General features: G+C 42.7%; 1 pseudogene; it reads left to right on the top strand.

The window, feature by feature from the left end:
• The first annotated feature begins 8,046 nt into the window (after nucleotides 1–8,046).
• LOC101824311 lies at nucleotides 8,047–9,919 on the top strand (annotated as a pseudogene).
• Nucleotides 9,920–15,381: the final 5,462 nt, after the last annotated feature.

Raw genomic sequence — 15,381 nt, 5'->3', positions numbered from 1 at the left:
ATTCAGGGTTCAGGTTACATCTCAAGAGGCTTCTACAAAAAGGAGACTTGAGAGCCTTCCTGTCTGTGTGTGTGTGATTCTGACCCTCCCAGTCTCCATGACTGCCCATTATTCAATTATGGAACCACCACCAGGGAACAGGTCAGCCAGGGTGCTATCTGCTTCCAAACCCTCTACCCTCCCCTGACTCTCCTGCTCTCACCCATCCTCCAAATGTCTGGTCTCTGGTTTTCATCCCCAGCCCTTTGTCTTTCTTCAGACTCTTCACATCTGCCTTATCTTCTCAGTATCTTGCCTTCTCCCAGCACTGTGCCCTTTCCTCATCACCCATGCAGCCTTTAGTCTCCCTCCCCACTCCCTGATTCACCTGTTCTCCCCCAGACTCCTGCCTGCATTCCTTCCCTGCTTATCTTGTCTGTGCCCTGCCTTCCTCCTCCTTATCTTCCTGCCCTGCTCCCAAGACTTCTGTCTCACCTCTCCCTTAGCCACATTCAGCCCCCTGGAACCTCCTACCCCCTTCTGAAGCATCCTACTGTGCTCCCCAGATTCTACTATTTCCCAACTTCCAACCTGCCTCCCTCTCAAGTCTGTTGCCCTCATTCCTAACCTGTTGCCTTCTTGGGTGTCTTCTTCTGATGTCTCCTACCCTCCCCACGAACCTCAGATCTCCCTGTAGCCTGCTACCCTCACCCTAAGCCCACTGTCTTCTCCTTGAACTTCTGTGCTTTCCCTGAGCCTGACATCATTTTCTTCCCCAGACGCCTGCTGTGTCTCTAGGCTTATGTCCTACAGGCTGGAGCCTCTGAACCTCCAACATTCTTCTTAAAGCTTGTCACATACCAGCTCCTGGTGGTAAACGCAAGAGGATCATGTGTTTGCTAGTAACCTGTAAAGGAACATGCTCCCCCCGCAAAAAAAAGCTAAGTTCTTAAACAAAGCTCAAAGTTCTGGAAGCCAGCTATTTGGGAACTGAAGTCGAAAAGCTGCTGACCCCTACCTGAAGCACCCAGTGGCTGCAAAAAACAGACAACAGACACCCACAGTTTCAAAAAACCCAGCTTGTCTAAGGAAAACAGCCAATTCCCTCATTCTGCCCCAAGCAAAATCCCTTCCTGCCTCCCAATCCCAGCTTGAAACGTGTAATCTTCGTTCTTTTGCCCTCTGGTTATTGAGTAACTGGGTCCTTTACCCTGATTATGCTATGGCTAGAACTTGAGGTGCCACATCTCTGACATTCAGTAAAGTTTCTCTAGGTGTTAAGGTCATCTAAGTCCTTATTTCTTCCTGCACATTTAATTTTTGCATATTCTTATAGCCCAGACTTCAGAATGAAGGTCTCTCTCTAACAGGGAAGTTTCCCTATAATTTCAAGATGAAGATAAGGAAACAGACACCATTCTTATTCTCCAGCAAGTACAAGTGCCTTGACAGTCATCATTGAACGCTTTGATTTCTCATGTTTGTTTTTATTTTAGTTTTAAGATTCATTTTATTTCTGTGATTATATGTGGATAGGTGTTTTACCTGCATGTGTGTCCGTGCACCACGTGCACGCATTGTCCACAGAGGCCGACGGAGAGCAGCAGATCTCCGGGTACTGCAGTTACAGTCACTCGTGAGTATTGTGAGTATAGGTGTTGGGAATCAAGAGCATTGTGAGTATAGGTGTTGGGAATCAAGAGCATTGTGAGTACAGGTGTTGGGAATCAAGAGTCTTGTGAGTACAGGTGTTGGGAATCAAGAGCATTGTGAGTATAGGTGTTGGGAATCAAGAGCATTGTGAGTATAGGTGTTGGGAATCAAGAGCATTGTGAGTATAGGTGTTGGGAATCAAGAGCATTGTGAGTATAGGTGTTGGGAATCAAGAGCATTGTGAGTATAGGTGTTGGGAATCAAGAGCATTGTGAGTATAGGTGTTGGGAATCAAGAGCATTGTGAGTATAGGTGTTGGGAATCAAGAGCATTGTGAGTATAGGTGTTGGGAATCAAGAGTATTGTGAGTACAGGTGTTGGGAATCAAGAGCATTGTGAGTACAGGTGTTGGGAATCAAGAGTATTGTGAGTATAGGTGTTGGGAATCAAGAGCATTGTGAGTACAGGTGTTGGGAATCAAGAGTATTGTGAGTGTAGGTGTTGGGAATCAAGAGTATTGTGAGTGTAGGTGTTGGGAATCAAGAGTATTGTGAGTACAGGTGTTGGGAATCAAGATTATTGTGAGTATAGGTGTTGGGAATCAAGATTATTGTGAGTATAGGTGTTGGGAATCAAGCCTAGGTCCTCTGGAAGAGTGGCCATTGTTATTAAGCACCAAACCACGTTTCCAGTCCTTAACTTTTATTTTAATGTTCTTGTATATGTAATGTCTTTGTCTTCAACCAAGAGTCTCCTCAACAAGTTATGAGTATGGAACACAGTGAAGTGCTCGGGAAGAGCTGGCAGCTTAAAGACTCGAAAGGGAAGGAAGTATACAGAGGTCCAATTTCTCGTGTTATTTTATAACAAAAAAGGCATTATTTTGGTGTGTGGCACCGTAGTCATTTGAATGTGTTTAATTTAGATTTGGCCTTATTTTTATCAGTGTTCCTTCAAGTGTTTACTGTGTGTGTGATCTCAAATGAGTCATTTGGCTGGCTGCTTGAAGTTTTATAGTCACCATCCATATCCCCTAACTGTTTTCTCCAGCCAAAACTGAGCCCAGTCTGACTTTTAATTTTACCTGCTCATCTTCATCATATTCAGTTATGTTTGGCCTGAGCCTCCTTGAAGTGCTTTTTGAAAGTCTTAGTGTAAAGTTCATTTGCAAAAATGAAATTAGTATTTATTTGAGTGTCTCTAATTTAACATTAGGATTTTTCATTTGACACAGTTTTCTTTGCCAACTTGTGTTGTTTCTGTTCCCTAAATGCCATTGGAAGCAAATGCTTGGAGCTCCTTTTAATTTGCAAATATAGAACTTACTTAGCTGAGTCCTCACAACAGTGAGTGTTCTTAACAGTGTGTCAGCAGTAGGATTTTATCTATGATCCATCCATCTATCTATCTATCTATCTGCCTATCTATCTATTTATTTTTATCTTTTTAAAATTAATTTGTTTTACATTCCAATCCCAGTTCCTGCTCCCTCCTCTCCTCCAGCTCCCTCCACTCTCCCCACCTCCCATCTGCTCCTCAGAGAGGGTAAGGCTTCCCATAGGAAGTCTACTAAGTCTGTCCCATCATCTCATTGAGGCAGGACCAAGGCACCTCTCCACCCCCACACCCCTGTGTCTAGGCTGGGCAAGGTGTCTCTCCATATAGAATGGGCTCTACTAAGTCAGTTTGTGTATTAGAGTTAGATCTGGGACCTATATTAAGGGAGTCTAGTTTGGTCTTATACAGGTTCCCCATTTACCAGATCTAAGTCAGTGATCTCTCACTAGCTCCGGTCAGCTGATTCTGTGGGTTTCCCCATCATGGTTTTGACTCCGTTGTTTGTATTTCTGCTCCTTTCTCATTTCGATTGTGTTCCAGGAACTTGGCCCATTGGTTAGTTGTGGATTTCTACATCTGCTTCCATCTGTTTATGGAAGAGGGTTCTAGCTTCTCTAGGGTTGTGGATTGTAGGGTGAGTATCTTTTGATTTATGTCTGGCATCCGCTTATAAGTGAGTACATACTTTATTTGTCTTTCTGTATCTGGGTTACCTCATTCAAGATGTTTTTTTCTAATTCTGTCCATTTGCCTGTGAATTACTACATTGTGTAAGTGTACTACATTTTCTTTATCCATTCTTCAGTTGAGGGACATCTAGGTTGTTTCCAAGATCTGGCTATTTCTAATAATGTTGCTATGAACATAGTTGAGCAAATGTCTTTGTGGTATGAATGTGTCTCCTTTGGGTATATGCCATGCCTTTGGGTACTGTAGGGTCTTGAGTTAGGTTGATCCCTAATTTTCTGAGAAACTGCCATACTGATTTCCACAGAAGCTATACAAGTTTGCAGTCCCACCATCAATGGAGGAGTGTTTCCCTTTCTCCACATCCTCTCCAGCATAAGCTGTCATTGGTGCATTTGATCTTAGCCATTCTGACAGGTATAAGATGGAATCTGAGTCGTTTTGATTTGCATTTCCTTGATGATTAAGGATGTTGAGCATTTCTTTAAGTGTCTTTCTGCCATTTGAGATTGTTCTGTTGAGAATTCTCAGTTTGGATCTGTATCCATTTTTTAATTTGATTATTTGGTAGTTTGATGTCTAGTTTCTTGAGTTCTTTGTATATCTTGGAGATCAGGCCTCTGTCATATGTATGGTTGGCGAATATCTGTTCCCATTCTGTAGAGAGCTGTTTTGTCTTGTTGACCATGTTCTTTGCTTTACAGAAGCTTCTCAGTTTAAGGAGGTCCCATGTATTAATTGTTGCTCTCAGTGTCTATACTACTGGTGTTCTAGTTAGGAAGTGGTCTCCTGTGCCTATGCATTCAAGTGTATTTCTCACTTTCTCTTCTATGAGGTTCAGTGTATATGAATTTATATTGAGGTCTTTGATCCATTTTGACTTGAGTTTTGTGCATGGAGATAGATATGGATCTATTTGCATTCTTCTACATGTTGACAGCCAGTTATACCAGCACCATTTCTTGACAGCAGTGGGATTGTAAACTGAAGACTTTTAGTTTATGAAAGACTTGTATGTTTATGACAAGGCTATTCAATTAAATGTGATCCTGAATCTTTTAGGAGTTTGTGATAAAAAAGGATTTGTTTTCTTCAGTGCCCAACTAAAGGAAAAATAGTTCTAATAGGCGTCGTGTTTATTGTTTAATGAATTATGAGCCTCAAGCTGAAGTTTTAGTCCTTACACAAATTATTTCATAACTTTACCAAAATTGAAGTGGTTTTATGTCCACAAATTTCCAATTACTGGTCAGTTCCCAAGTGAATTGCATGCTGAAGTTCATATTACATAATCCACTTCTGTCCCAGTTTTAAAAACTTTTAAGTTTTCTTGAAAATAATGCAATCTTTTCAATTTAAAAGGAAGGAAAAACATAGCTTTGTTCTTTCTGGAAATAAATGACACCCATCTTACATTTTCAGTTTTATTTATTTCAAGTTCCTTTTCATGCTGGAATTCAAACCTAGGGCCTTATATATGCTAGGTTTATGCTCTACCATCAAGATATAACTACAGTTCAATGGTAAATTCTCCTCTAGTGCCTATGATCTCTCCACTTGTGAGTTGTTGACTAAGTATACAGTACCAACATGAATTCCCTTCTACTGAGTGGAGCATAATACAATCAGACAGCTGTTGGTTACCCCTAGGATATAAGTACCACTATTTCACCTTTAGGTAATCTTGCTGGATTAGTCACTGTTGTGGTTCATGGGATTTACAATTTACAGGTAAATAGAAATATTTATTAGTCTTCCCCTTAGCAGGTTGCATAGCACCTTTCCATACTATTACATAAAAGCTATATAAGAACCTTCTGGGAGTTCACTTCTAGATCAGTACCAGTTCAGTTCCTCTAAGTACTGTCTCAGCTGTGTGGTGTCTTCCACAATAGGGCTTTACCTTCAAGTTCTGAGAGCCAACCAAGGGCAACGGCAATAATTCTGTGACCTTTTAATACAGTTCCTGTAACACAATTTTTTTCCTAAAGAAAAAACTTGTAGAAAGAAGAGGTGTGGAAGATTAGAGAGAATGGAGTACAGGAATCAGAGTGAACTTCATACACATGGAATTGCCAAAGAGCAAACTCAATAAAATTTTAGACACAAACACACACTGTTAGACACACTAGTTTAGATCAACACACATATGTCAAGGCTTTCTTAGCACATGCACCATACTGTTTCTCTCTGATTTTACTCGCCCTTTGGAACTGAAGTCAAGGACTATGCACTCAGCTCAAGCACTCCTCCACTGAGGCTCATCCACAGCTTCACATGCCCTTCAGTGCTCTGGTTGAACAGATGTTTGTTGTTACCATGTAATAGAGAGTTGCTGTGAGTTTGTAAACATCACCTGATGGTATATTTGACAGGAAGTCAGTATTTATATTCTATGTTAAAGAACCCTCATGCTGGGGCTAAGGATGTAGTTCAGTTGGTAGAATTTTTTACTTACATGCTTAAAAATTGGGTTTTATCCCCAACATGACATAAACCAGGTATAGTGATACATAACTGGAGTCCCAGCACTCAGGAGGTGGAGGCAGGAGGATCAACTTCAAGACTATCCAGCTACATAGCAACATCAATGCTAGCCTGGGAAACATGAAGCCCCATATATCTATATCTATGTATCTATCTTTGTGTCTATTGATGTATCTATCTATGTGTCTGTCTATCTATCATCTATCTATCCATCCATCTGTCTATCTATCTATCTATCTATCTATCTATCTATCTATCTATCATCTAATCTTCATTCCTAGCTGTCTCAGAGAAGGTGGGAATAATATGCAATTGTGCCTATGGAACAACTGGAACCATCCTGAGCCCCTTTGGACTTAAATCTGACCTGCCCATTGCACAGACTCCATTGACACAAACTGTGCTTTACTATCTTAGTTAGGATTTCTATTGCTGTGATGAAACACCAGGACCAAAAAGTAAGCTAGGGGAGGAAAGGGTTTATCTGACTTATACATCGCTATTCATCGCTGAAGGAAGTCAGGATAGCAACTCAAACAGGGTAGGACTATGGAAGCAGGAACTGGATGCTGCTTACTGATTTGCTCCTCATGGCTGACTTAGCTTGCTTTATTAGAAAGAACCCAGGACCACCAGCCCAGGGATGACAACACCCAAAATGGGCTGGGCCCTCCCCCATCAATCACCAATTAATAAAGTGTCCTACAGGCTTGCCTACAGCCCCATTTTACAGAGGTGTTTTCTCAGTTGGTATTCCCTCCTCTCACCTGTGTTGACATAAAGTTAGCCGGCACAATTACTCACTTGCTGTAGGTCTCCACACGTAACCATTTGGGATTTATCTCGGCCTTCTGAGCTTGCTGTAAGTCTTCTTAGCCATATACCAGCTAAGTGTGCTGCTTCTTACCCACCTAAAACAATGGTTCTCAACCTGTGAGTCGAGACCCCTTTGGGGTTGAATGACACTTTCACAAGGGTCTCCTAAGTCCATCCTGCATATCAGATATTTACATTATGATTCACAACAGTAGAAAGATTACAGTTATGAAGTAACAAAGAAATAATTTTATGTTGGGGGTCAGCACAACATGAGGAACTATGTTAAAGGGTCACAGCATTAGGAAGGGGTGAGAACCACTGTCTAGACCATCAGCATGAGGAACTGTATTAAAGGGTCACAGCATTAGGAAGGGTGAGAACCACTGTCTAGACCATCAACATGAGGAACTGTATTAAAGGGTCACAGCATTAGGAAGGGTGAGAACCACTGTCTAGACCATCAGCATGAGGAACTGTATTAAAGGGTCACAGCATTAGGAAGGTTGAGAACCACTGTCTAGACCATCAGCATGAGGAACTGTATTAAAGGGTCACAGCATTAGGAAGGGTGAGAACCACTGTGTAGACCATCAACATAAGGAACTGTATTAAAGGGTCACAGCATTAGGAAGGGTGAGAACCACTGTCTAGGCCATCAACGTGAGGAACTGTATTAAGGGGTCACAGCATTAGGAAGGGTGAGAACCACTGTGTAGACCATCAGCATGAGGAACTGTATTAAAGGGTCACACCTGAAAGAAGAACAGAAGTAGGTGTTGGGCCCCAGGCCCCATAGGGTCTCTGTGAGTCACTGGTCAGTCAACAAGTCCATCCTGTTTTCCAGTTCAAGTGCATCCTGTTTTCTAGTCCTGGCTTACAGCCTCGGCCTTGCCCCACTGACATCAACTTCTAGCAGGAGGAAACCATGATGTCGTCCACCTGGGGTTTTCCCACTGTGTTGCAAGCCTGTATATAAGGCCGCTCCCTCTCTGCAATAAAAGAGAGACCTCTTAGCACAAACAACTGGACATCTTGTCTTTCAATTAAATCTCCAGGCTTTCGCCTGATATATTAGACTTGCTTATGGCACCACAAGTGAGTAGTATTTCTCAATGTATTTCTCTATCAGGCAGGTGAAACAGAACTCACAGAACCCTGGGAAGGCCTGCCATAACCTGCACTCTGCTGTGAGCTTGGAGTCAGGTTGTGCAGGCTGGGTGCTGACCCTCAGGACAGGCTATATGATCTTATGGTGGAAGCAACAGCACAGTACGGGAGACAAGGTTGTGGGAATCTGAGATCATCCTGTCCTGAACAATGATCTTCTTGTGAATCTAGTGCTCCCTTCCTACTCTAGTATTTTAAGATTTGAGGAGTCACGGGGGGAGTTCTTTCAGGTATATTGGACAACACATTTTTTGCTTCTGAGATTCTTTTGTTGATTTAGGTGGTATGTAATGTTGTGTGTTCATGGTAATTAAATGTAACCCTTGGGTTTCTGAAACTGAAAATCAAAGCAATTATATAGAAGCTATGATGTGAATGGATTCCTTGCTTAAGACTGTGACTTTGGGACTGATGTTCAGTTTGGACACTGAGTTTTTAGTTGAAGGATCTGTATTTGTGACTACAAGAAGGATCCTGTATTTTCACATCTGAGGCTATGTCTACAGTTTCTGTGCTGTGTCTGTGTACTGTGGGTGGAAAACAGAAATGCTGTACTATTGGACTGTTTTATAGGTGTTTTTCCATTCAGATCCTTCCCCATCCTTCTCTTTGATTCGTGAAAGTAAATACCAAGACCAAATGCCTGTTATATTTTCTAAAGCTTCTGTTTTTAGTGTTGAATATATTTAGCAAAACAGCTGCTCAGTTTCCTAGAGCCATCTAATTTTGTTACCCAAGACATTTACTTGGTCATGTTGTCTTGTAAAAGTGATTGTCTTTTTAGAATAAAAATTATGTTTTGCAGAAATGACTGCAAGGATAGTAAATTACTAACAATGAATAAAATCATAACCAAGACACAGCTCTTCCATGTGCATCCAACCATGAACTACAGGGAGACATGTGACTTCAGTAATCCCACACATTCCAGATAATGACAGCATCCTTAACTATTAGTTCCAGCCTTCCCCATGGAAGAGGCCCTGCCAGACCCTTACTTATTCAATTTCCTATCACACTGGGCCCTATACTATCATTGCCTCCTTCACCTTGGATCACATTCAAGAAATTTGATGAAAAAGAAAATCTGTTCAGGCGAATCCAGTTGAAAACCTTTTTTATTATGGGCATTAAAAATAGATTGGTAGAGCAATTTCTGGTATTGACCCATGGCTTAATTGAATCATGTCTGAGAAAGATATTGTGGGAATTGTCGGATGCTATGAACGCATAGAAATGCTTATAGTAAATGGAGAATGATGTTGTTTAGATGGAGAGAAGAGCCTTTGTATCCAACCCTAAGATTATTTCATAAATATCCTCTTATCTTGCCATATCAGCAGCTTGATAAAGGGGCCATCGAATTTGCACTCAGCAGAGCAAATACCACGTGCCCAGGCTTACCTTCTGGAGCTAAGCTTTACCTTGCTGTTGTAGATACTATTGTTGCAATCACAGCAAAGGAAAGCAACATGCTAATTCATGTGTTGGAGTCATAGAGATGTCTGCAGAAGATGTTGAGAAGTGAACAAAGGAAACTGGCATTAAAGTATCCATTGAAAATTTATTTATTCTTTGTGACTTTCACATCTTGCATCCCCATCCTATTCATCTCCCCATTCCTTCATGTCCTGCCCTCTGCCTTTACACCCCCCAAATAAAATTGAAGAGAAAAGAAAAAGAAAAATCTCATCATGGAAGCTGTAGTGTGTGTGACACAGTGAGTGACATAATAAAAAGTAACCATTATTTAAATGATGGGCTAAGGCATATAAGGACATATAAATGAACCTCAAAAGAATATGCTCGGGCCAAATATGACTATTGTGCCTTATCTGTGTTTGTGTCTGTGTGTGACAGCATGAAGACAATGCCTCTGTGGATATGCTGAATCAACGTTTTTGGATGTTAAAAACAATTCTATGCACTGACAGCCAGAGGGTGCTAAAGAATTTGAGATAGTCCTACTTAGATGGAAATTGTATCTTTCTTTCTTTTTACTTTGCATTATATTTACTTATTTATGTGACCACGTGCATGTATGAGCACATGTGGAAGTCTGAGGACAACTTGTGGGGACTCAGTTTTCTCCTTCTACTGTACGGGCCCTGGGAAATGAACTCAGGCCATCTGGCTTGGCAGCAAGTGCCTTAAACCTGCTGAGCCTCTTTGACAGCCCAGAAATTATCTCTTTCTTAAAATTATAAATGCTGTGGGTGACTTCATACCGCCACATAGGAAGAATTTCTTTGGGGTAGGAAGACTATGATGTATATCTGGATATAGGATGGATGGTATCAAGTGATCTTCCTGCCTTACCCACAGATTATCAGAGCTACGGGAGTGTGCCTGTACACCCAGCTATTGCATGGGAATCAAGATTCACTAGACTCAGTACAGGTTAAGCGAAGTTTATTCAGGGAGAATGCACTTAACACAAGAAGCGGGTGACCACTGCAGGTTCCAGCTCCAAGGATCCACCCAGGCTGTCCTCTGTGACCCCACTGGAGGCAAGAGAGTGCCCTGGGGTCCAGGACCCCAGATCTAGTCCTGCCCTCCTTCACATCTGTACCTGTGTCCACCCAAGCGGGCATGGTCAGTGCTACAGGTGTGGGTGGGGTGGATGTCTCACTACACCCAGCTAAGCAGTGTTTGACAAGGGTAAAACTGTTATGGCAGCATTCAAAACAATACAGAGAAACCCTGTCTCAAAAAACAAAAACAAACAAACAAAGGAAACAACAACAAAAACTATTATGGGCTCCCGAGACAAAGATGTCCCACAGACAGAATTGTACTGCAAGCCATAGGACAATGTGTTATTTTGACTGGCATATACAGAGAAGTTCTGCTGCCTGAGAATTTCCTTCATTGACAACAAACGAGGCATTGCCATTTGTGTGTTGTAGAGAGGGCACAGGGTCTGGTACAGAGGGACCTCTGACCCCTAACCTATGACCCGTATGCTAACTCCAGCTGACTCCCACGGAAGAGAAGGTTGAAAAGGACTCTGGGGAAGGCTGGGGGCTGAGGAATGACACGGGGACAGAAAGTCTCATCTTGACCCAGATGCCTGGGCACTTCTTTTGATCCAAGATCAACAAACCCCAACACTGTTCTCTGGCTCCCCGTTGTCTTTCTGCAGGTTTTCTATCAGGGCGAACACTCTTTCTCTGGTCTCCTCACTGAGCACGATCCGGCCGGCCTCTGTGTCTGCAGGTAGAATTTGCAAGAATTTCTCCATCACGAACAGCGCCAGGATCTGGTCCACAGACCGTATCTGTGGCTTCAGCCATTGACAGCAAAGCTCCCAGAGCTTGCAGAAGGCTTCTCGAGGCCCAGCTGCTTCTTCATATTGGAATTGACTGAAGCGTTGGTAGGAGGCTTCCCAGGGTGTGGCATTCTTTCGAGGCAGAGGGTCTTGGTGGCTCACTGAGGGGGCCTGCATGGCAGATTTCCTGGATGCAGCCGTTGTGCCCCTGGGCTGACTGATTACAGCTTAGTCTTGGGCCCTGAGGTCTCAGGTCTCAGCTGCTTTTCTGGGTAGTCAACAGGGAAGTCACCTGCAGCAGAGGAGGGCACTCCATGAGAAAGGAGACACGGTAGTGGTGACAAGAACGTGTGATCTCTGCCCTTCAGCCTTTCAGAATCTAGCAAAAGGCACCTACTCTTCTCCGAGACATGAATATACGTGTGGGACTCTGCACCCAGCTGCCAAAAGCTGTACGGAGAGGCCACACCCTGCACAGAGTCCCTGGGACTATCCTTTCCACAGGTTACTGTGGCTACCGAAGTGGACTTTAGTGGAAGTTGGAGGCTCTGTTTCTAGCCACGTTGTCCCTGCTTCAATGGGCATCAGTGAAGATCCCTCCCTACCTGCTACTGGATGACTCAGCTGAAGTGTTCCCATGGACCACGGGCTGGGATTCCCTCCTCAAGAAGTTCAGACCTCTAGCCCCACTCCTGGTGAAATAACATTAATCTTGTGGTTTTGCATTCAGGAACACCCCCAAAGAGTTGGAGAGGAACACCTACAATCCCCCTGAATTGTAGCACAAAAAATAAAAGATATAGAAACTGACATTGGAGTTCAAGCTTCAAGCTGAATATCAGAAAAGCAAAGCAGCCACGACAGTAAATCTTACCTCTACCCAGCTGAAATGACAATCCTGTCCCCACGAGTCTTCAGAGGCAAAAGGCTCTCTCTCCTCATTGTGGCTGAAGAGAATCCATCTCCACATGAGACCCTTTGCTTGTATGCCTCCCTAGTGCTGGGATTAAAGGCGTGTGTTCCCAAGTGTTGGGATCATCTTTGTGCGAGCTGATTCTCTTTAGGACTGAATCAATTTTGTGTGGCCAGTGTGACCTTAAACTAACAGAGATCCGTCTACCTCTTAATCCTGAGTCTTGGGACTAAAGGTGTATACCACCACTACCTAGATCTATGGCTGCTGGGATTAAAGGTGTGCATCACCACTGCCTGACCTCTGTAGCTTGTGGCTGACTTTTCTTTCTGAACCTCAGTCAAGTTTTAATAAATCATAAATAATATATTACCACACTGATTAACCCTCAAAGTTCTCTCTAGTCTTGAGTCCCCCTTAATAGCCTTCCCTCTGAGACACCTATGTAAACACAGCCAGTCCATACTCCTCTGGCTTCTCATCATTGGCTGCTATGAACCCCATGGCCTCCTCTATTGCCTACTCTTCCAGTAGCCTTCTGTCCTAGTTAGGTGGCTGTTGGTATGCTACACATCATAACCAATGCAACTTGGGGAGGAAAGGGTTCATGTCATCTTACAGCTTGGAGTACATCCCCAAGGAACAGCAAGGCAGGAAGTCAAGACAGGAACTTGAAGCCGAAACCACAAAGGAATGCTGCTTATTGAAATGCTGCAACCTGCAACTATAAGCCAAATAAGCCCTTTCCTCCCCCAAGTTGCTTTTTGTCAGAGTATTTTATCACAGCAACAGAATGAGACTAGAAGAGATGACCATCTATCTATACTTACAAGAATGTGTTCTGAGTTACAGAAATTTAGAAAGTCTAAATGGCATCCAACATACATAGCTGCCTCTTATAGTGCCCTTGGCCTGAAGTTTCAATCTTTCAACCATTTTATTCCACTTCCTTAAACTGCCCATTTTTACAAAAGTCTTTTGGGTCTGGAGAGATGGCTCAGTGATTAAGAGCACTTGGTGGTCATCCACATGACCAAGGTTTGATTCCCAGCACCCACATAGTGGCTCACAACCACTTATAACTCCAATTTCAAGGGTTACAACATATTCTGCTGGCCTCCACAGGTACCAGCTGTGCATATGGTGCACAGTCATACATACAAGCAAAATACAAATAGACTTAAAATAAAAACAATAATTTTAAAAAAAGCCTTCACTGGCTTGAAAATATATGATGGACTTTGAAAAAGAGGTTTCCGTTTTCTAGTTCAGCTGGCTTTTCAAATAAAGTCATCTTCCTTACCACAGCTCCTTGATGCAGTTGGTCTGTCATGCATCCAGTAGCTGCACTTGACTCCAAAAACAACCATTTCTCTCAGACATTTCTTCCTTCAGAGATTTAATCTTGTCATTCAGGTCTTTCATTTGTTTGGTTAGGATTACCATAAGATATTTTGTATTATTTGTGGCTATTGTAAATTGTTTCCCTGATTTCTTTTACAGCCTTTTTATCGTCTGTATATAGTGGGGCTACTGATTTTCTTGAGTTGATCTTGTATCCTGCCACATTGCTGAAGGTGTTTATCAGCTGTAGGAGTTCCCTGGTAGAATTTTTTGGGGTCACTTATGTAAATTATCATATCATCTGCAAATAATGAAATTTTGACTTCTTCCTTTCCAATTTGTATCCCCTTGATCTCCTTTTGTTGTCTTATTGCTCTAGATAGAATTTCAAGTACAATATTGAAGACATATGGAGAGAGTGGACAGCCTTGTCTTGTTCCTGATTTTAGAGGAATCACCTTGAGTTTCTCTCCATTTAGTTTGATGTATATTGCCTTTATTATGTTTATGTATGTTCCTTTTAATATTTGTGGCTTTCACCAGGCACGGTAGTAAAAGCACTTGAGAAGCTAAAACAGGAGAGGCCTGTGTTTGAGGCCAGTCTGAGAAATTTAGAAATTTGAAGTCCAGGTTGGCCTGCATAGACAGCTCCTGTCTTAAAAACAGAACAAAAAATCCCCACTAACAGCAATAAGAAACAATAATTTAGAAAAAAATATACCCAGTTTGGGTGTCTGGAAGAGAGCTGCGAGGTCCATCCTCCAGTGCCACAAAAGAACGAGGGTCATGGGGGCCTGGGAATTTGAAGGAATTATAAGGAGTATGGGTAGATAAGATATACTCTGGTATTATGAATGACATGTCCCTGTAAGTCTCAGGCATTTGGATACTTGCTCCCCAGCTTGGAGATTTCACATCATGCACCCCAATACCACTCATTTCCTAGTCTTTTCATGTCCACATCCACCCTTTAGCCTCCCCCAAAAAAATAAGAAAAGAAAAACCCATTTTGCTCCATCCTGCCTACCTCTGACTCTCTGTCACATATTTGTTTGTTGGAGTGGCATAGGAGCTGTGATTTGTCACACAGTAGACCCTTTTACCCACACAGTTTTACTTGCAAATGTTCATTACAATGAAATGTTGGTCTGCTCTGGCTTCTTCTATACCAATACTGAACCCTCACCAAAATGCCCCTGGAATATCCTGCTGTTACCCGGAGATACGGAGATCCTGAGGCTATGGTTTGGAAGGATCTGTCCCTTCATACACTCCAACAGGTTGTAGATGGGGTAGATGTTGGGGTGGGCAAACTCAAAATCCTGACTATGGAGCTGGGTGGTAGCTGAGTTAGTCAGCCCGGACTTCCACCTAGAATCCTTCCTCCCAATCAAGCTAGTTCTCCAGTCTCGTACTACTGGGACCAGCTTCCCATGGGTGCGGGGCTGGCTTCTCCAGCTGTTACTGCCGGTGAGGGTCAGGAAATTTGTCATTTATTTAAAAATTGTTTTATTTGTTGTTTATTTTATATCCTGATCACAATTTCCTCTCCCTCATCTCCTCCCACCCCGTCTTCCAACTCCTCTGTGCCCCCCCCCCATCCACTCCTCCTCGTTTCTATTCAGAAAAGGGCTGGCCTCCAATGGTTATCAATAAAACAGGATATATTAAGTTGGAGTAAGACTAGGCATATTTCCTTGTATTAAGGCTGGACAAGGCAACC

The sequence above is a fragment of the Mesocricetus auratus genome, unplaced genomic scaffold, assembly GCF_017639785.1.
Source record: "Mesocricetus auratus isolate SY011 unplaced genomic scaffold, BCM_Maur_2.0 Super-Scaffold_100003, whole genome shotgun sequence".
NCBI classification, from domain to species: domain Eukaryota; kingdom Metazoa; phylum Chordata; class Mammalia; order Rodentia; family Cricetidae; genus Mesocricetus; species Mesocricetus auratus.
This window is presented reverse-complemented; position numbering and strand designations above follow the sequence as displayed.